This window comes from Caretta caretta, chromosome 23 (genome assembly GCF_965140235.1).
Source record: "Caretta caretta isolate rCarCar2 chromosome 23, rCarCar1.hap1, whole genome shotgun sequence".
Lineage (NCBI taxonomy): Eukaryota > Metazoa > Chordata > Testudines > Cheloniidae > Caretta > Caretta caretta.
Genome location: NC_134228.1, coordinates 6,329,836 through 6,351,527, shown reverse-complemented (window position 1 = coordinate 6,351,527; position 21,692 = coordinate 6,329,836).

The following is a 21,692-nucleotide window of genomic DNA, read 5'->3' as shown; positions in this document are numbered from 1 at the left end:
ATTGCTATTCCACCAGTGCCTACAGCTGCCAGCAGGGAAACAAGCCAATGGATGTGCTCAAAGTCACCCAGGCAGTCAGCAGTACAGGCAGGATTAGAACCCAGGTCTCTGGACTCCCAGGCGCATCCCGCAGGCCAAATGGCCTCCCCCGGGTCACTCCCGCCTCTCCTTCTGCTGGTTCACAAACTGCCCAGCAGACAGGCTGCATCCAACCACTCAGGATTCATCCTGCCCAGGGAAATTACCCTGATCCCTTCCCCCAGGAATATTGGGGCCGTGGCAGGTCCCAGGTGGGGGAGGGAAGCGGGGTGGGGTGCGGGGGGCGGGCTGGTGAGCAGCAGGAGTTGCTCTGACACCACCGTGAAGGGGAAGGAGCAGAAGGCGGGAGAGCAGCGGGCAGGCAGGCTGTGCCGGGGCAGAGCTTTGTGGCTGTTTCGCAGCTCGTCTCTCCAAGGCCTGTGTGGCAGCAGCCGCTGCAGAGAATCCCAGGCCTGATTCCCCCCACGCTGGGTCTCCTGAATGGCCCCTGCCCTGGGGGGCTCCATTCCTCACCCAGTGTCTCCTGCTGACTCTCCAGCAGCTGCACGGCAGGTGTCCGAAGGCACCTCTAGTCCTCTCCAGAGCTCAGGGGGACTGTCCTGCCATCGGACTGTCCTGGTGAATGGAACAATGGCTCCGGGCAGTCGGAGAATGCCTGTTCCCCCGGCAACCTCAGTGCCATTCCCTCTGGAAGTGATGGTGTCAGCAAAGGTGCTGGAGGTGGTCAGGCCTCGAGGTTGGAGCTGGACTCAGGAGGCCGGGGCGTGGGTGGAGCGAGGCTGGAGCGAGAGCAGGGCTGGAGCAGGACGAGGGGCAGGGCCACCAGCTACCTTCCGGTCTGGGCACTTACCTGGCCCCACCATGCCAGTGGCTGAGCACACGGGTGTTGTGGTATTTAGGCTCTCAACCCCCCCGCAGAGCAGGGACCTGTTCTCCCTAGTTAGCTGAGGCCCGGGGAGGCGGGGACTCACCTGATCTCACGCAGAAGACTTACAGAGGAGCTGGGAACTGAACACAGCTCTCCTGGGTCCCAGCCCAATGCCTCATCTAACCACCTGTGCCCCCTTCCCGTGCCGTGCCACCAGCCCTGCCAAACCCTCCTCCTTGTCTCCGTCCCCTCCGGGCTCGACTGGTGCGACCCCTTCTGTCGAGCCGCCCCAGACTCCCTCCTGTGCGCATGCTGCTGCCCACTTCCTCACTGGCACCAGGCTAGACGGCCGGCACCGGGGCACTTGGCAGACATGCGCCACCCAGCCACGAGCTCGGGGAAGGCTCGGTATGGTTGGCGATGCAATGGAAAAGCAGAGGTGGGCAATAGAAGATTCTCCTACCTGGAGTCAGGAGTGGGCAGAAGCCTGTGCGTAAATGGGCCACCCACTTTCTACTGCCGGTGGCGGAGCTGGATCTGCTGGCTCAGCGTTCCCCAGGGGCACGTGCCAGCTCTCGCTCTGCCAGAGCCAAGCCTGGCAGTGAGGGGATGAGGCTGTGCCAGCCAGCAGGGGCGTGTCACAATGGGCAGGCGAGCCAGCAGGGGCGTGTCACAATGGGCAGGCGAGTCACAGACCAGCCAATGTGTGACTCCCCAGCCATGGGATGCCCCAGCCCAGACTTGCTCTGGCCTCGCCGGGGCTTTAGAGCCTGTCCTTCCCCACAGGGGTCATGGGACGGACCTTTCGCTCCCCACAGTCACAGACGTTAGGCCGGAAGGGACCTCTGGGCTCCTCTCGTCCCAGCTCCTGCAGACCCCAGGACAGAGCCCCTCCCTGCGTCCATGCTATTGGAGCCAGGGGGTCTCTGGATTGCAGAGTGGGAGAATCACTTCCATCCCGGCTCCTCCTTCTCGTGACAGTGCAGAATGGGGATTTATGAACTCTCCCCACCTCCAGCTCCCAGCCCACATGGCAGGCTCTTTCCACCCTCCCAAGCTGCTGGGTGCTTTGGTCATGGGGTGTAAAATGGTCCCATCTCTGCTTCCTCTCCCAATGCTGCAATGATGCAGAAGCTCCTTTAATAGCAGCACCCTCCCACCCCCCCACGCCCAACTGAGTCCCGGGTCTTGCTAACGCTCAATGCCATGACAGCCCCAGAAGATGATTGCTGTGGCATGTGACGAAGTGGGAGTGTTCTTAATGTTTCCTCTGAATAGTGTGGGGGTGCCTCAGTTTCCCCTATGCAGTTCTTAAGTCTCTAGGTGGTGGGGTAAGGGTGTATGATCATTGCAGAGCCCTAGAGGGCAGGTATGTGCAGGGGTCTGGACACAGAGAATGGCCGACACCCTGTTTCCTGGCAACTGATGGCCTGGCCCTTCCCCCCTGCAAGGCGAGAGCTAAAAGAGTTGGAGAACAAAGGAATCAGGTGACCTCCTGGCCCCGGAAAGGGACAAAGCCCAGAGGAGGAGGGGCTGGAGAGAGTTTCAGTTGAGGCTGGCTGGGGACATGGAGTGAAGTACAGACGGGGTAGTCTGGCTCACTACCTCCCAAAATGGACCCAGCTGAGGGGTCCTGTTCTCTGCACCTACAAGCTCTGTGTTAGACCATGTTCCTGTCGTCTAATAAACCTTCTGTTTTACTGGCTGGCTGAGAGTCACGTCTGACTGCGGAGTTGGGGGTCAGGACCCTCTGGCTTCCCCAGAAGCCTGCCTGGGCGGGCTCGCTGTGGGAAGCTCACGGAGGGGCAGAGGAGGCTGAATGCTCCGAGGTCAGACCCAGGAAGGTGGAAGCTGTGTGAGCTGTTTGCCCTGCAGACAGGCTGCTCACAGAAAGGAGACTTCCCCAGAGTCCTGCCTGGCTTCATAGGGAGCAGTTCCAGAGCATCACCCGGGGACTCCGTGACACGGGGGTCTCGGCCCAGGGGGAGGCAGTGACTCCTAGAAGCAGGGAGAGCAGCAGCACCATAGATCAGAGAGGTCTGGCAATGCCAGTTGCTGCCTGGGGTCTGGCACCTCAGGCACTCAGAGCAGATTGTCAAAGGCCAAACCCCTCTCACCACCGGCTCTGTAGCTCTCCCTTGCTTTCGGTCTGTCTTAGGCACCATCCTGGCCCTCATCCCCCTGGCATCCGAGCACTGCCCAACCTCGATTGCATTTATTCTAACTGCCCCCTTCAGGGCAGGGTCTGGCAGCTACTCCCACTGTACAGACAGGGAACTACAGCACAGAGGGAAGAAGGGACTTGCTCGAAGACAAACAGAGCATCTGTGGCAGAGATGGGAAATGAACATGGGTCTTCTGGGTCCCAGGATGGCACCTTCTCTTTCAACCTCCTGCTCCCTTCGTCCCTGGTTCAGTGGGAGCTGTGGGAGCTCTCTGGGGCACAGGAGCTGGCTGGTGCCCAGATGGAGCTACGTTGCCTATTGCATAGATCTCGCTTTTCCCGAACATTGAAAATGCTGCTCCAACCATACCAGGGCCCGCCAGGATCCTTGCAGCTGGTCAGTGCTAAATTGTGAACTGTGCCCTGGCCTCCCAGAGCGGGGCAATGGGAGAGGGTGGGGCTGGCCCAAGGCGCTGCTGGATTGCGGCTCACGGGTATGGAGTCCCAGTGCTACAGAGCTCTGTGCCGGGACGGCGCTTTGTGGGGGTTTCGCAGCTCCCGTCTCCAAGGCCTGTGTGGGAGCAGCCGCTGCAGAGAATCCCAGGCCTGATTCCCCCCACGCTGGGTCTCCTGAATGGCCACTGCCCTGGGGGGCTCCATTCCTCACCCAATGTTTCCTGCTGACTCCAGTAGATGGCCGGCACAGGGCACTTGGCAGACGTGCGCCGCCCAGCCAGGAGCTCGGGGAAGGCTCGGTGTGGTTGGCGATGCAATGGAAAAGCAGAGGTGGGCAATAGAAGATTCTCCTACCTGGAGTCAGGAGTGGGCAGAAGCCTGTGCGTAAATGGGCCACCCACTTTCTACTGCCGGTGGCGGAGCTGGATCTGCTGGCTCAGCGTTCCCCAGCGGCACGTGCCAGCTCTCGCTCTGCCAGAGCCAAGCCTGGCAGTGAGGGGATGAGGCTGTGCCAGCCAGCAGGGGCGTGTCACAATGGGCAGGCGAGTCACAGACCAGCCAATGTGTGACTCCCCAGCCATGGGATGCCCCAGCCCAGACTTCCTCTGGCCTCACCAAGGCTTTAGAGCCTGTCCTTCCCCACCGGGGCCATGGGTGGGACCTTCCGCTCTTATACCAATAAAATAAAAACCAGCAGGATCTTATAAAAGGCAAAAAGGCAAAATACCACATTTATTGTGAATACAGAAAGAATCATAGTAAGCAGTTAGAAAAGGAGTACTTGTGGCATCTTAGAGACTAACCAGTTTATTTGAGCATAAGCTTAGCTCACGAAAGCTTATGCGCAAATAAATTGGTTAGTCTCTAAGGTGCCACAAGTACTCCTTTTCTTTTTGTGAATACAGACTAACACGGCTGTTACTCTGAAGTAAGCAGTTAGTTATAGCTATAACATTCCATTCAATCTCATATTTAGTCACACATTCATTCATACAAACACACACACACAGGCTCTGCAAGGTTGTTATCATAGTTACCAGCCTTAGAGTTGCTCATGCCAAGCCACTGGCCAGGTGGCCTGGACATGAGGAGGGAGCAGGGCCTTGTCAGATGCTCATCTGATGCTTCTGGAAGTTGGTTTGCAGAATCAGACCCCAAAGTTCTCACTTTTTAGAGTCTATTTTTATAGGAATTTCTTCCTATGCCAGTCTATGGGAATTCCTTCATCATGCTGTTGCTGAATCAATCAGCAGATAGCACATTCCTGACGGCTCCGTGCTGCTAGATGTTATCTTGTTCTTTGGTTCTCCCATTCTTGAGGCTGTTGGGTGGATTCCAGTCTGCCCTCCGGGGGTCCTCTGGTTATTTCCACTTGACGCCTTCTTCAGCCGATGGACACTGGATTCTTAGGTTGGCACCTCCCTGATCATTCAGTTATTATCCACACCAAGCATCCATCCACATACATCCTCTATCTCTATTTTAATCACAATTGTTAATACAACAAAAGGGCAGGCAGTCTCTGGGTGCTGTTTCTGTTGTTCGAGTATTGCTTTGAGTCTCTCTCTCTGTGAATTGCTTTGAGAACACACTCAGTCTTAGAATGTACTAACACAATTAGCAGCTTGCAAGTTTCACACATAGAGGGAGAGAAACAGCACCAAAAACCAAGAGACCTCTTAATTAGTAACACCCTGGACTTTAAACTGTGGGGAATCAAACTCATTTGTGATTTTAAATCAGAACTTCTTTAATGACAGGTTTCAGAGGAACAGCCGTGTTAGTCTGTATTCGCAAAAAGAAAAGGAGTACTTGTGACACCTTAGAGACTAACCAATTTATTTGAGCATGAGCTTTCGTGAGCCACAGCTCCCTTCATCAGATGTATACCGTGGAAACTGCAGCAGACTTTATATACACACAGAGAATATGAAACAATACCTCCTCCCACCCCACTGTCCTGCTGGTAATAGCTTATCTAAAGTGATCAACAGGTGGGCCATTTCCAGCACAAATCCAGGTTTTCTCACCCTCCACCCCCCCACACAAATTCACTCTCCTGCTGGTGCTAGCCCATCCAAAGTGACAACTCTTTACATAATCAAGTCGGGCTATTTCCTGCATAGATCCAGGTTTTCTCACATCCCCCCCACCCCCATACACACACAAACTCACTCTCCTGCTGGTAATAGCTCATCTAAACCGACCACTCTCCAAGTTTAAATCCAAGTTAAACCAGAACATCGGGGGGGGGGGGGGGGGGTAGGAAAAAACAAGAGGAAACAGGCTACCTTGCATAATGACTTAGCCACTCCCAGTCTCTATTTAAGCCTAAATTAATAGTATCCAATTTGCAAATGAATTCCAATTCAGCAGTTTCTCGCTGGAGTCTGGATTTGAAGTTTTTTTGTTTTAAGATAGCAACCTTCATGTCTGTGATTGCGTGACCAGAGAGATTGAAGTGTTCTCCGACTGGTTTATGAATGTTATAATTCTTGACATCTGATTTGTGTCCATTTATTCTTTTACGTAGAGACTGTCCAGTTTGACCAATGTACATGGCAGAGGGGCATTGCTGGCACATGATGGCATATATCACATTGGTGGATGTGCAGGTGAACGAGCCTCTGATAGTGTGGCTGATGTTATTAGGCCCTGTGATGGTGTCCCCTGAATAGATATGTGGGCACAATTGGCAACGGGCTTTGTTGCAAGGATAAGTTCCTGGGTTAGTGGTTCTGTTGTGTGGTATGTGGTTGTTGGTGAGTATTTGCTTCAGGTTGCGGGGCTGTCTGTAGGCAAGGACTGGCCTGTCTCCCAAGACTTGTGAGAGTGTTGGGTCATCCTTTAGGATAGGTTGTAGATCCTTAATAATGCGTTGGAGGGGTTTTAGTTGGGGGCTGAAGGTGACCGCTAGTGGCGTTCTGTTATTTTCTTTGTTAGGCCTGTCCTGTAGTAGGTAACTTCTGGGAACTCTTCTGGCTCTATCAATCTGTTTCTTTACTTCTGCAGGTGAGTATTGTAGTTGTAAGAAAGCTTGACAGAGATCTTGTAGGTGTTTGTCTCTGTCTGAGGGGTTGGAGCAAATGTGGTTGTATCGCAGAGCTTGGCTGTAGACGATGGATCGTGTGGTGTGGTCAGGGTGAAAGCTGGAGGCATGTAGGTAGGAATAGCGGTCAGTAGGTTTCCGGTATAGGGTGGTGTTTATGTGGCCATTGTTTATTAGCACTGTAGTGTCCAGGAAGTGGATCTCTTGTGTGGACTGGACCAGGCTGAGGTTGGTGGTGGGATGGAAATTGTTGAAATCATGGTGGAATTCCTCAAGGGCTTCTTTTCCATGGGTCCAGATGATGAAGATGTCATCAATATAGCGCAAGTAGAGTAGGGGCTTTAGGGGACGAGAGCTGAGGAAGCGTTGTTCTAAATCAGCCATAAAAATGTTGGCATACTGTGGGGCCATGTGGGTACCCATAGCAGTGCCGCTGATCTGAAGGTATACATTGTCCCCAAATGTGAAATAGTTATGGGTAAGGACAAAGTCACAAAGTTCAGCCACCAGGTTAGCCGTGACATTATCGGGGATAGTGTTCTTGACGGCTTGTAATCCATCTTTGTGTGGAATGTTGGTGTAGAGGGCTTCTACATCCATAGTAGCCAGGATGGTGTTAGCAGGAAGATCACCGATGGATTGAAGTTTCCTCAGGAAGTCAGTGGTGTCTCGAAGGTAGCTGGGAGTGCTGGTAGCGTAGGGCCTGAGGAGGGAGTCTACATAGCCAGACAATCCTGCTGTTAGGGTGCCAATGCCTGAGATGGTGGGGCGCCCAGGATTTCCAGGTTTATGGATCTTGGGTAGTAGATAGAATATCCCAGGTCGGGGTTCCAGGGGTGTGTCTGTGCGGATTTGATCTTGTGCTTTTTCAGGAAGTTTCTTGAGCAAATGCTGTAGTTGCTTTTGGTAACTCTCAGTGGGATCATAGGGTAATGGCTTGTAGAAACTCGTGTTGGAGAGCTGCTGAGCAGCCTCTTGTTCATATTCCGACCTATTCATGATGACAACAGCACCTCCTTTGTCAGCCTTTTTGATTATGATGTCAGACTTGTTTCTGAGGCTGTGGATGGCATTGCGTTCCGCATGGCTGAGGTTATGGGGCAAGTGATGCTGCCTTTCCACAATTTCAGCCCGTGCACGTCGGCGGAAGCACTCTATGTAGAAGTCCAGTCTGCTGTTCCGACCTTCAGGAGGAGTCCATCTAGAATCCCTCTTTCTGTAGTGTTGGCAGGAAGACCTCTGTGGATTAGTATGTTGTTCAGAGGTATTTTGGAAATATTCCTTGAGACGGAGACGTCAAAAATAGGATTCTAGGTCACCACAGAACTGTATCATGTTCGTGGGGGTGGAGGGGCAGAAGGAGAGGCCCCGAGATAGAACAGCTGCTTCTGCTGGGCTGAGAGTATAGTTGGATAGGTTAACAATATTGCTAGGTGGGGTGAGGGAACCATTGCTGTGGCCCCTTGTAGCATGTAGTAGTTTAGAAAGTTTAGTGTCCTTTTTCTTTTGTAGAGAAGCAAAGTGTGCGTTGTAAATGGCTTGTCTAGTTTTAGTAAAATCCAGCCACGAGGAAGTTTGTGTGGAAGGTTGGTTCTTTATGAGAGTATCCATTTTTGAGAGCTCATTCTTAACACTTCAATCTCTCTGGTCACGCAATCACAGACATGAAGGTCGCTATCTTAAAACAAAAAAACTTCAAATCCAGACTCCAGCGAGAAACTGCTGAATTGGAATTCATTTGCAAATTGGATACTATTAATTTAGGCTTAAATAGAGACTGGGAGTGGCTAAGTCATTATGCAAGGTAGCCTGTTTCCTCTTGTTTTTTCCTCCCCCCCCCCCCCCCCCCCCCGATGTTCTGGTTTAACTTGGATTTAAACTTGGAGAGTGGTCAGTTTAGATGAGCTATTACCAGCAGGAGAGTGAGTTTGTGTGTGTATGGGGGTGGGGGGGATGTGAGAAAGCCTGGATCTATGCAGGAAATAGCCCGACTTGATTATGTAAAGAGTTGTCACTTTGGATGGGCTAGCACCAGCAGGAGAGTGAATTTGTGTGGGGGGGTGGAGGGTGAGAAAACCTGGATTTGTGCTGGAAATGGCCCACCTGTTGATCACTTTAGATAAGCTATTACCAGCAGGACAGTGGGGTGGGAGGAGGTATTGTTTCATATTCTCTGTTTGTATATAAAGTCTGCTGCAGTTTCCACGGTATACATCTGATGAAGTGAGCTGTGGCTCACGAAAGCTCATGCTCAAATAAATTGGTTAGTCTCTAAGGTGCCACAAGAACTTCTTTAATATGATCCAACACCGCTCCCCACAGTCACAGACGTTAGGCCGGAAGGGACCGCTGGGCTCCTCTAGTCCGAGCTCCTGCAGACCCCAGGCCAGAGCCGCTCCCTGCGTCCATGCCACTGGAGCCAGGGGGTCTCTGGATCCCCGAGTGGGAGGATCACTTCCATCCCGGCTCCTCCTTCTCGTGACAGTGCAGAACGGGGATTCATGAACTCTCCCCACCCCCGGCTCCCAGCCCACCCGAGCGGCTCTTTCCACTTTCCCAAGCTGCCGGGTGCTTTGGCCACGGGATGTAAAACGGTCCCGTCTCTGCTTCCTCTCCCACCGCTGCAACAACGCAGAAGCTGCTTTAATAGCAGCCCCCCCTCCCCCGCCCAACTGAGTCCCAGGCCTTCCCAGGAGATGATTGCTGCGGGGGTCTCGGCCCGGGGGAGGCAGTGACTCCTAGAAGCAGGGAGAGCAGCAGCACCATAGATCAGGGAGGTCTGGCAATGCCAGTGGCTGCCTGGGGTCTGGCAGCCCAGGCACTCAGAGCAGATTGTCAAAGGCCAAACCCCTCTCACCACCGGCTCTGTAGCTCTCCCTTGCTTTCGGTCTGTCTTAGGCACCATCCTGGCCCTCATCCCCCTGGCATCCGAGCACTGCCCAACCTCGATTGCATTTATTCTAACTGCCCCCTTCAGGGCAGGGCCTGGCTGCTACCCCCACTGTACAGACAGGGAACCGCTGCAGAGAGAGAATAAGGGACTTGCTCGAAGACAAACAGAGTATCTGTGGCAGAGCTGGGAAATGAACATGGGTCTCCTGGGTCCCGGGCTGGCACCTTCTCTTCCAACTTCCTGCCCCCTTCGTCCCTGGTTCAGTGGGAGCTGTGGGAGCTCTCTGGGGCACAGGAGCTGGCTGGTGCCCAGATGGAGCTACGTTGCCTATTGCATAGATCTCGCTTTTCCCGAACATTGAAAATGCTGCTCCAACCATACCAGGGCCCGCCAGGATCCTTGCAGCTGGTCAGTGCTAAATTGTGAACTGTGCCCTGGCCTCCCAGAGCGGGGCAATGGGAGAGGGTGGGGCTGGCCCAAGGCGCTGCTGGATTGCGGCTCACGGGTATGGAGTCCCAGTGCTACAGAGCTCTGTGCCGGGACGGCGCTTTGTGGGGGTTTCGCAGCTCCCGTCTCCAAGGCCTGTGTGGGAGCAGCCGCTGCAGAGAATCCCAGGCCTGATTCCCCCCACGCTGGGTCTCCTGAATGGCCCCTGCCCTGGGGGGCTCCAGTCCTCACCCAATGTCTCCTGCTGACTCTCCAGCAGCTGCACGGCAGGCGTCCTAAGGCACCTCTAGTCCTCTCCAGAGCTCAGGGGGACTGTCCTGGCATCGGACTGTTGCTGGCACCCAGTGCCGAGAGGCTGAACAACAGCTTGAATGGTTCGTTTCCCGGTGTGCTACACCCAATAATCACAACGGGATGGAGAAGCAGAAAAGTTTATTTGAAGCTTCAAATAGGTCCAGGGAGATTTGAATCTCAAATCCTGTACACAGAGCAGGAAGTTACACAGGCTTTTAGACATCCTTTTTCCCAGCATACTTATCCAATAGCAAGCTGCCCCAAGTATCCATATAGCCAGCCAATCCAGTTCCCAGCTAGTTCCCTGGTTCTCTGTATCATTTGTTAAACTCTACATAAAGCTGCTTTATTCAGCATTGTTCTTCCATATCTGCCCTGTGTGGCCTTGCTTAGTTTCAGGCAGTCTGACTCTGCAGCATATTGTTGCAGATTCTCAGCATAACCACTGTGTGGGCCTCCAGGCCGGGAGGGCCAAGGACACTTGGGCCTAGTACGAGGGGGCTTCATCGACACTCGTGGTCTTCCATCCCCTCGAGTTACCTAGTGGCCATGCCCCAGTGTCCCCAACAGGACTGTCCTGGTGAATGGAACAATGGCTCCGGGCAGCCGGAGAATGCCTGCCCCCCTGGCAACCTCAGTGCCATTCCCTCTGGAAGTGATGGTGTCAGCGAAGGTGCTGGAGGTGGTCAGGCCTCGTGGTTGGAGCTGGACTCAGGAGGCCGGGGTGTGGGTGGAGCGAGGCTGGAGCGAGAGCAGGGCTGGAGCAGGACGAGGAGCAGGGCTGGAGCAGCCTAAGACTGTTGCCAATGTCAGGCAAGAGCGAGTTCCTGGCCCTGGAGTCGTGTTGAGCAGACTGAGCTGCTGCTGTGAGACGGAAATACTTGCTCCGGGAGTCACGGGCCTGTTCCTGGCTTGTGGATTGGTGGGAGCCCGGCACAGGAGGGACTCAGGGCCTGACACATGGCTCCAGGGGGTGCTTGGCTCCGGCCCCACTGGGCACTGACAGGCCAGGTGCAGGGGGCCAGGCGCAGCACCAGGGAGGACATTGGGGAGGCAGGAGCGCTGAGGTGGGGCTGAGCGGGCAGGTGCTGAGGAGCTGCGGCCGGCTGGCCAGCAGGGAGGAGGAGCAGCACCCAGCCGTGGAGAGCCCAGCTGCAGCTCCACACGGGGCGCGGCCAGAGCCTGGCAGGCGGCTGGCTGAAGTGGCACTTTGTGATCTGGCGCAGGCGGGAGCTGGCTCCCCACATCTGAACGCTCTGCCGCACCGGCGGATTCGCATCTAAACCCGGATCTGGCTCCCAATTCACAGCTGGCCCCTCCCCCCGATCTGGAGTGGCTGAGACTCCAGCGCTCTGGGGAAGAGGCCAACAAATGCCAGCTCCTGGGGTGGGCTTCCCCCAGAGACAACCCCGTGCTGGGAAGGGAGGTTCCAAGAGCCGGCAGCTCCTCCACTCACACTCCCAGCTTCCTGGGAATGAGCCAGGAGCAGAGTCCCAGTCCCCGTCCCCTGGCATTAATCCAGGGACTCCGCACTGGGGATATGCACCTGGCAGCACGCAGCCTCCTGAGAACACACAGGCCAGGGTGCAGGGCGAGGGCTCCCAGAGAGAAACGGCAGGAGGGCAATGCTGGGAACCCCCAGGCTGTCTTCAGCTCAAGCATGAGGGCACCCCAGCATCCTGGAGAGCATGAATCTAGCTTCAGCTCAGCCTTTATGTCCCCCCGTTCTCTGTGCTAGATGGGTTGGTCTCCCGGGGGGACGAAAGTGCCCATCAGGAGTTCCTGGCTTATGCAACGTCAGTTTCCTGCTCTTGTGAAAAAAACGGTGGCTTCCCTTACACAGGAGCTGGTGTTCTTCAGGCTGGGCTGGGCCTGTACACGTTCCCCTGTCGGGGTGTGTGCACCCAGGGCCCGTGAGTCGCAGACATTTGCCAACAAACATTTGCCAACAGACGTTGGCCCCCTGCTCTCCCCGTGTGCTCAGGGACCGCCATCAAAAGGGCACGTCTGCCACCTCCCTCTCAAGTCCTTCGCACCTGCATACTGCCAGGGGAACATCCCCATTTCTACTGAGGCCTCAGGGACAGGGTTTATGATGAACCGGCTGGAGTTGATCTGCCCCCCCCCCCCCCCCGGCGTGTTGCACCCCTACAGCTAGCTGGGGATCCAAACTGACAGTCCCTGGTTTGAGCCCCTGCCTAGCCAGGCCCTGTTCCCTCCCCCAGGCAGTTGTTGGCCCTGAACTCCTGCAGGCAGCCATGACACACAGGTGCTTGGGGGCTTGAGAGAAGGGCTATCACCAGCTGAATGACCCCTGCCTGTACGGTGGGGACTGAGGCCACTTTGCCAGCAGGTGCCCCCCAAGTCCTGTGCTATGCTGAGTCTGGGGAGATGGGCAGGTTCAGTCTCATTAGAAGGGATCGGCCAGACAGAAAGGCAGAATCGGGTCCCCGCACGGAGCCCCTCTTCTTCCTGCCTGTGTCCTAACCACCAGGACAGTGGCCAATCCCACCTTCAGGTCAGGTTCCAGCGTCGGGCCCTGTCCATACCCACAGCGTGTGGCACCCAGCATGCGCTGATAGACTCCGGTACATGCAGTAAGTTCACAGACACTAGAAACTGCCTAACACCAGGCTGGGGGCTGGGGATGTGTAGGGTACAGAGCACAGCACCCCCTAAGGCCGGGCAGGGGGGCTGGGAAATGCATATGATACAGAGCACAGCGCCCTCTAACACCTGGCGGGGGGCTGAGAGATGGGGGGTGTAGGGTACAGAGCACAGCGCCCCCTAACGCCGGCCAGGGGGCCTGGAAGCTGGGGGAATATGTAGGATCCGGAGCACAGCATCCCCTAACACCAGGCTGGGGGGGAAGGGAGAGGGGGGATATGTGGGGTACAGAGCACAGCGCCCCCTCACACCAGGACACGAGGTCTCGTCCATCTCAGGGCGGAAATGATCACACCCTGCGAATGGGGGATCTGCCACGGGCACTGGCAGGAGCGCGTCGCTTTACATTAAGGTTCTTTGGCTGATGGGCGAACCTCACCCCGCCCTGCGTTTCGAGTGTGAACAGCTGTCGATGGAAACCCAGATGGCAGAGATGGAGCAGGACTAACCGGGGTCACTGGGTCTCGCCCTCACCCCGTGTCTACACTGTACGAGGGTGGGAAATAGCAGGTGCCTTTTCTTGCCCTGATACGATTTTGGAGATGCCGACGCTTGCGACAGCTTTCTCCCTGTGTGGGTTGTGGGATCCAGGAGAGCCGTCTGTGTGCTCTGTACAGGACAAGGCGTGTAGATCATTTATACCTCAATGGATCACAGTAAATACAGTTATTTAATATATCAAATAAAAGCAGAACAATACATCAAAAAGCATCAAAATGAAACAGAGGATTGCTATGTACAGGGGGGATTGCTATGTACAGGGGGGATTGCTATGTACAGAGGGGTTTGCACGTGACTAGTTAACTGCTCGAGAGCTTTCATCACCATGTACTTTCTGACAGGTTTCCACGCCCTGTGTAGGGTTTACGTCCCGCCCTCCGTCCCCGTTTCCGGTCGTATATGTTTTTGGTGCCGTCGGCCCTTTTGAACATTTCTTTTGTATTGTTTTCTGTGTTTGGCCGGGGGAAGGTTGCGTTCTTGTGTTTTGACATATTTCGAGAAAAAGTATGAACAAGTAGAAAGAAAGGCTGTAAGGGGTTCGCGGCTCCCTCCCAGTCCATCAGGGCGGGAGACCACGCCCCTCGCTACGATACTTCCGGGGTACCTTGGTTCAGGGGAAAATTAGCCCAGTGTTAATGGTTCAGGCCTGCAGTCAGGCCGAGCAACGGTAGAGAGTCTGTTTGCCCGGGGCCCTCATTCAGGGCAGGGCTGCTGTCGAGTAGGGGCTCTGGCCTACAGTCAGGCAGGCAGAGTAGCAGAAGGTCCATTTGCCTGGCCCTGGATCAGGGCAGGGCAGTAATCAAGTAGGGGGGCTCTGGCCTACAGTCCGGCAGAGCCGTCGCCGTCTAGGGGAGCTTAGCTCTCTGGTGGGAGAGTCAGCACAACCGTCTGGCGTCCTGATTCAGGCGGGTGCCAGACCAAGCAGGCCTCCTGACAACCAGGTGCGGAGCCTGCCACTCCTGACGGTGGCGTGGCGGTGGTAGGGGAACCCAGGCCCTCTCGCTCCACCGCGTCCCCACCCAGGGCCCTAAACAGCAGCGGAGTGGTCCGCCACTGGGTCAGCGGGGAAAATCCGATCACAACACACTGGCCGGCTTGTAGTCAATAACACAGCTGAACCCGATTCGGCTGCCCTGGGCTCCTTCCTACACACCCATTCCGTGTGTACATGGGTCCCAGGGTTGTTGTTCGCTTCGCTGGGGTAGACGGCTAGTGGCAGCCCCACCAGCTCCTTGGAGACCCCAGCGCCTGGCAGCTCCGGCAGCCCCTCTGGCTCCATGTCAGGATCGCGCTCTCCATTAGGGGAGCAGGGAAGAGACGTCCTGCTCCTCCAGCAGCTCTCTCCCAACTCAGCTGGAGGGGCGGCCTTTTATAGTTCCGCTTCCTGTCCCACCCCTCTCCTTCCGGCAGCGTGGCATGCGGTGGGAGACAAGCCTGCTTTCTGCAACCCTCCTGCCCCCAACAACCCACTTCAGCGAGTCCCAAAATCAAATCCACTTACCAGGGGCCTCCTCTCCTCTTTGCGCTTCGCCAACATCTGGGGTAGAAAAGAGCTCCTGGCCGCATGCATCTCTGACTTCCGAGTCATCTTCTGCCTCTGGGTCCCCCTCCACATCCTCGTCCAAGATTTCCTCCTCCTGGCTCGGTCCACTCTCAACTGACATGCAAGCCACCGAAGTATCCACAGTGGTGTTAGCAGTGGAGGTGGGGTCGCCGCGGAGTATCATGTCCAGCTCTTTGGAGAACCGGCAGCTCATAGGCGCAGCACCGGAGTGGCGGTTTGCCTCCCGCGCCCTGTGCTCGGCGTTCCGCAGCTCCTTCACTTTGATCCTAAACTGCCGTGTGTCCCGGTCATCGCCCCTTTCTGTCATGCATCGTGAAATCTGTCCGTAGGTGTAATGATGCTGGTTCTGGCGGGACCCAACTGAGAGTGCCAGTTCAGGACAAACTGCTTCAAGCAGGGCAGTTACAGCCGAAGGCTGGGGCTTTTCCACCTCTAAGGCAAACCAAACCAGCCAAACAGAGCAGACTTTGGTCTCACCCCACTGGCTCACCACAAGTCACACAAGCAATTCCCTTAGACACTCCAGTTTCCCAGGATCCCCAACAGTACCACTTGTTATGGGGACAAATGGTTATGAAAACCAATACCCCAGGAAAATAAAAAAGATTCTCTTGATCCCAAAGGACAAAGCCACAGACCCAGGTCAATATGCAAAGCAGACCTTGTCCCAAATCATGCTGTAGCCAACCCTTTAGACTCTAAAATCTAAAGGTTTGTTCATAAAAGGAAAAAGCTATCGATGAGAGCTAGAATTGGTGAAATGGAATCAATGACATACAGTCATGGCCAAGTTCTTGGTTCAGGCTTGTGGCAGCGACAGAATAAACTGCAGGTTCACATCAAGTCTCTGGAGAACATCCACAGCTGGGATGCATCTTTCAGTTCTTGGTTCAAAGCTTCAGTGAAGCAAAGTCCCTCCAGAGGGATGAAGCAGGACTGAAGACCAGATGGAGGAGCTGCAGCAGCTTTTTATATTCTCTTGCCATGTGGTCTTTCTTTCTTTGTCCCAAAGACAAGCTGTCCATCACGTGGCCTGGAAAAACCTCCAAGTTGTGTCCATAGGCAGGTCCCTGCACACCTTGCTGAGTCCCAAGTCTCAATGGGTCAGTTGTGTAGCTGATGGTCCTTAATCGGCCATCAAGTAGGCTAGGCATTGCATCCGATGAAGTGATCTGTAGCTCACGAAAGCTTATGCTCAAATAAATTTGTTAGTCTCTAAGGGCCACAAGTCCTCCTTTCCAACTTGTCTGGGGTGTCACCCAGAAGCATAGTACAGATTTGAACCACAGACACTGTAGATCCAATACTTATAACTTAAAATACAAAAATGACACAAGCATATAGATAGCACAGTCATAACCAGCAAACCGTAACCTTGCCTTAGACACCTTAGTGGACCCCCCTTTAGACAAGATTTGGTGCCACTACAGGACCTTGGTTGCAACAATGATCTATATGGTCCCAGTTCAAGTCAATAACGTCACAGTTGGTATCATAATTGCTACGTCCGGAGTGCAGCTGGGACTGTACAGCCTCCTCTCCCCAAATGCTGATGAGGTCCAGCAGCTCGGCATAGCTCCAAGCAGGGGGATCGCCTGGTGCGTGGAGCAGGCCTGGCCACCTGGAAAGATGCGCTGCACTCATCACTGAGCAAACAGGAAGGGGACTTTCAAAATGGCAAAGGAGTTTACGGAGTGGGGATGATGGATGGTCACCTGAGGGCCGGGCAGTAGAGTTCAAACCGATGACCAGAGAGCGGGAGCAGGCATTGTGGGACACCTCCCGGAGGCCAATCGCAGCGCCGTAATCGACCTCGGTGTCTACACTGGCACCGCAGCCTGTAGCCCCGGCGCAGAAAGTTTTTTAAACTGTGCAGGGCTTTTTTTAAAGCGCTGCAACTACCCTGTTTCCGCGCCCTGAGTGGCGTGGCCGTGCGTACACCTCACCAGTTGCAGCGCAGAAAGCTGCTTTACCGCGCTGCAACTTGCCAGCGTAGACAGGACCTAAGGAAACAGTGCCATGACTTTAAACCTCCTGTTCACCGGAAAAAAACAAGGCTGTGTTTTGAAGTGGAATAAAAATGCACCTTTTAAAAATGCTGTAACAGTTTTAACACACAATGAAAGTTATATTAAGCTTATTAAACATTTTAGATTTTTGTTGCATTATCAGACTGCTTTTGTTCTTAAATGTTTGCAGCCCATGGGCTGAGACATAGATACATGCTTCTGTATTTGTTTTGGGTCTAGAAGCTGTATTAAAAGTAACGCTTTATAAAAACAAAAAGGTTTTTTCATTTGAACTTTGTGTTTCTAAGAAGACAAAAAACATTTTAGTAATAAGTTTAACAGGGGCATTTTTGAATTAGCCAGTTTGTTTTCAAAAGATGTCTAGCTATCATTAAGCAAAAGCCAGGGCCGTAAAGTTAATTAAAGGAAACAGGCATGTAGATATCAAAGCCTCCTGGTTACAGAAATGTGAATGGCCACATCACCATTTACAAAATCTTTTTATTAACTGTTTAAATAAACTTACTATATAAAAGAATACAAAAAGAGACCCAAACCAAAACAGTTTTACCTTTAAATTGTCAAGAAAGCTTTAAAAATCAGGGTACAGTTAAAACCCTCATGTTTTTAAGGTTTGGATTTAGACAAAAAAGAAGAAAAAGCAGCTGATGTGAAAAAGTTCTGACAGAGATAAGGGGCTTGTTCTGTTCCCAACATACACACACACATACGTTCTTCTTCTTTTCTCATGTTTTTTTGAAATGTAAACCAGGACACACGAGCTTGCTTTAGGCCTGTTATACAAAATCTGCATGGAGCAGGATTTAAAAATAGCTCCCTTCCTCTGTTTAGCTCGCCTGTCCTGTGACAAAAGTTGTTTCACTGTAAAGATGGCCAGAACATGTATGAATTTAAAACAAACAAGAACCCACAGCAGATTGCTTTTCAAAAGACACCCTTTGAACTTATTAAGAGTGTAAAATAAAGAAGCACCTCGGGGTTAAAACCACAGGCAGTTTACAAAAGTAATTGGTTAAAGTTAAATTAAGTTTTTATTGACTTAGGGATTTTTGTCTGAATTTTTTGCTGCATTATCAGACTGTCTTTGTTTCTAAATGATTGCAATCCGTGTGCTGAGACCCAGATACAAGCTCTTTTTTAACTGTTTAAATGGACTTAATTTATCAAAGAATGCAAAAAGAGAAAGCTGTTTTTGTTTGGTTAGCTTGAAATTGTAAAGAAAGCTTTAAAAATCAGGGTACAGTTAAAAACCTCACGTTTTGAAAGTATGGATTTCTACAAAACACAAGAAAAAGCAGCTTATGTGAACCAGTTAGCTTTTTTTTTTAAACCAGAGATAAGGTATTTGTCGCCCCCCTTCGCCGCCCCCCGCACACACATTTTTCTTTTCTAATGATTTTTTAAATGGAAAGCAAAGGCAAACAAACTTGGAAGGGTTTTAAAATGCTAAAAGGAAACATAAAAAGACATGATGAAAGGATTTTTTTTTTAAAGTGTTCCTTTGCTTTTCAGAGTTTTGCCCAAGTCAATTGACCAGAGTACAAAAATATAGCGTTAGTTTCTTTTTAAAGCATTTGACTATGAGTACTTTTGTATGATTTCTTGAATATGTGACCAAGCAATGCAGTGGCTCCTGCCCCTTATGAAAATTCCTAATGAATTTAAGAAACCTTTCCAGAGGTTTTTTAAACTCCTGATAGAATTGAATGCTAATTTTTATCCTGGCTACCCAATTTTGTAGGCTGTATTTTTTAAAAACCTACAAAAAGGCTCACTCTTTATTAAACCCCTTAAATCTTTAGCATGATGTCTATAGAACCCCAATTTCTTTAATCCCTTTTAAATTTGATGGGACTTTTCCCACTGGGGCTGACAGACGAACAACAAAAATGATTTTGGGGGTTTTTAGAGAGTTCCCTGTTTTAAAATTTCACAGTTTAATTAAAAGAAAAGGAGTATTTGTGGCACCTTCGAGACGAACCAGTTTATTTGAGCATAAGCTTTCGTGAGCTACAGCTCACTTCATCAGATGCTGTAGCTCACAAAAGCTTATGCTCAAATAAATTGGTTAGTCTCGAAGGTGCCACAAGTCCTCCTTTTCTTTTTGCGAATACAGACTAACACGGCTGTTACTCTGAAACAGTTTAATTAGATTCTGTAAACTCAGCTCCTTGAACTTTTTCATGGTCCAAGCCCACGAATTTCACAACTGTTAGGATAGAAGCATCCAGCATTCTGTGTGTACTTCTCCTCTGAATGCTGGTTTCTACTGGGAGAGGGCCCTACTACAGCACATTTTATAGCCTGTGGTCATAAGTTGTTATATCTACTGGTAGCAGATAGGCACAAGAAACAGCCCTCTGACTAGGTACACTTGTTTTCTAGCACACAGCGATGAGGTCGCTGGCCTGCCTGCCCGCGATTTTAGAAAACCCCCACCCCATCCCTTTCCTGACTTTTCCCCCGCCACTTAACACTTGCTAAACATACAGTGTTTAATCATATCAAATAAAGTTTTTAAGAGATTTGACCTATTTGAAGCAGGTCCTTCTGCTTTTAAAAATTTTTTGCAGCAAAGGCAGAGGATTAAAACTAAATGTAAACCTAAAAGGGCTGCCAAGTTTTACTGAAGACTAATAAGATCAACACCTGTTTACAGGAACCTTAATGGTAAGGACATAGCAATATTACCATTCACGGTCTATTTAACACCTTTTTAACCGTTGAAATGAACTCCCTTGTTCTGTAGTGAAATAAAGAGGCCCCCTTTTAACACGAACTGGTTTAAACTGTTCAGAAGGTGTCTACACTGCCCACGTGAAATCGCTGCCGCGACAGCACTTTAAGGTGGCAGTGTCCTCGCGGCTCCAGCTGAGGAGGGTGTTTTTTCACACCCCTGAGCGGGGCACGTTTCAGCGCTGTACGTGGCCGTGTAGACAAGCCCTAATTGAACTGTGAAATTTTAAAACAGGGAACACTCTCTAAAAACCCCCAAAATCATTTTTGTTGTTTGTCTGTCAGCCCCGGTGGGAAAAGTTCCATGAAATTTAAAAGGGCTTAAAGCCAATGGGGTTATCTATCTATCTATCTATCTATCTATATAGTGGGAAAGGTGCTTGGGGCCCGTTTTCTTAGATAAGAATATGGCAGTTAAAGGGGGTGGGTAGTGAGGGGAGGGGCAGGAAGGGGAGGGAGAGGGCTCTTGTTTAAAAATCTTGGGTTGATAGGATTGGTTCAGGAAAATGCCTTCTATGATGCAGCTGTAGAACAAAAAGAAGTGAGCTGTAGCTCACGAAAGCTCATGCTCAAATAAATTGGTTAGTCTCTAAGGTGCCACAAGTCCTCCTTTTCTTTTTGCGAATACAGACTAACACGGCTGTTACTCTGAAAGCTGTAGAAGAGTTTCTGATTGGTCCGCCCGAGAGGCAGAGATAACCATGCTGGGGGCTGTGAGCCTTGGGAGCTCCCTCTTTTACCGGGGGGGGCAGCCGCAAGGGTAAGTTCTCTTCCCCCTCCCCGTCCGCCCCCCTGCAGCTTGCTCTTCTTTCCTTGCATAATGACAGGTTTCAGAGTAGCAGCCGTGTTAGTCTGTATTCGCAAAAAGAAAAGGAGGACTTGTGGCACCTTAGAGACCAACACATTTATTTGAGCATAAGCTCTCGTGGGCTACAGCTCACTTCATTGGATGCTTATGAAAGCTAATGCTCAGATAAATTTGTTAGTCTCTAAGGTGCCACAAGGACTCCTCTTCTTTATACTTTCCTTGTCTCACCAACCAAAAAGGATCTCTTCCTGTTTTCTATATTCTCCTTCTCTAACTAACCAAAAAAAGGATCTTTCTCTCTTTTGCACAGCTCTGTGTTCTGCTTACTAAGAAAAAAGGATCTTTCTCTCTCTTTCTGTTTTCTGTATTTTACACAGCCCTGTGTCACTGACATAGGATCTCTAGCTCATTTTTCGGCCGTGTGATTTCTTTCACCTGACCTTCTCAACCTTCCTTTAGAGTTTCCTCTTTTCTTTAATGAGCCTTTGCTTTTTAAAATTGATTTCAATTTTTTGACTCTTATTATTTTTTAGTCCCAACAAAAATAACCTTTTACCATGTTCTTACTAATCTATAAAAAACACTCCTCTCTCTTGTTGCTTTCTATAGTTTCCCCTCTTCCTTCTATTTAAAATAACCTTTCTTTCCTTTTTTCTTCTAAGGCTAAGCAATTTTTCTTTTTTAAAACTCCTTTCCTTTCAGGCCTCTGTCGCGAGGGGGCGTGGTCTCCTGCCCTGACAGCCTGGGAGGGAGCCGCGAACGCCCCCTGGTGGGCAGAACCGGGACACCCATGGCAGCAGAGGGGCGGGGCAGGAGGCGGCACTATAAAAGGCCGGCCCTCCAGCTCAGATGGGAGAGAGCTGCCAGCTGAGCAGCACGTCTCTTCCCTGCTGCGGAAGGACGGAGCTAATGGAGAGCGCTATCCTGACAGAGACCCAGAGAGGCTGCCAGACGCCGGGGAAGCCGAGGAGCTGGTAGGGCTGCCACTCACCGTCCTCCCCTAGAGCTCGCTGTTGCCAGCGGGGAAAGGGCTGGGGGGAGTCCTCCTCTCTGAACCCTGTCCCGGAGCAGCCCGCCTGCACCCCAAACTCATCCCCAGCCCTGCCCCACCCCAGAGCCCAAACCCCCAGCCAGAGCTTTCACCTCCCCGCCGCACCCTCAACCCTTGCCCTGAGC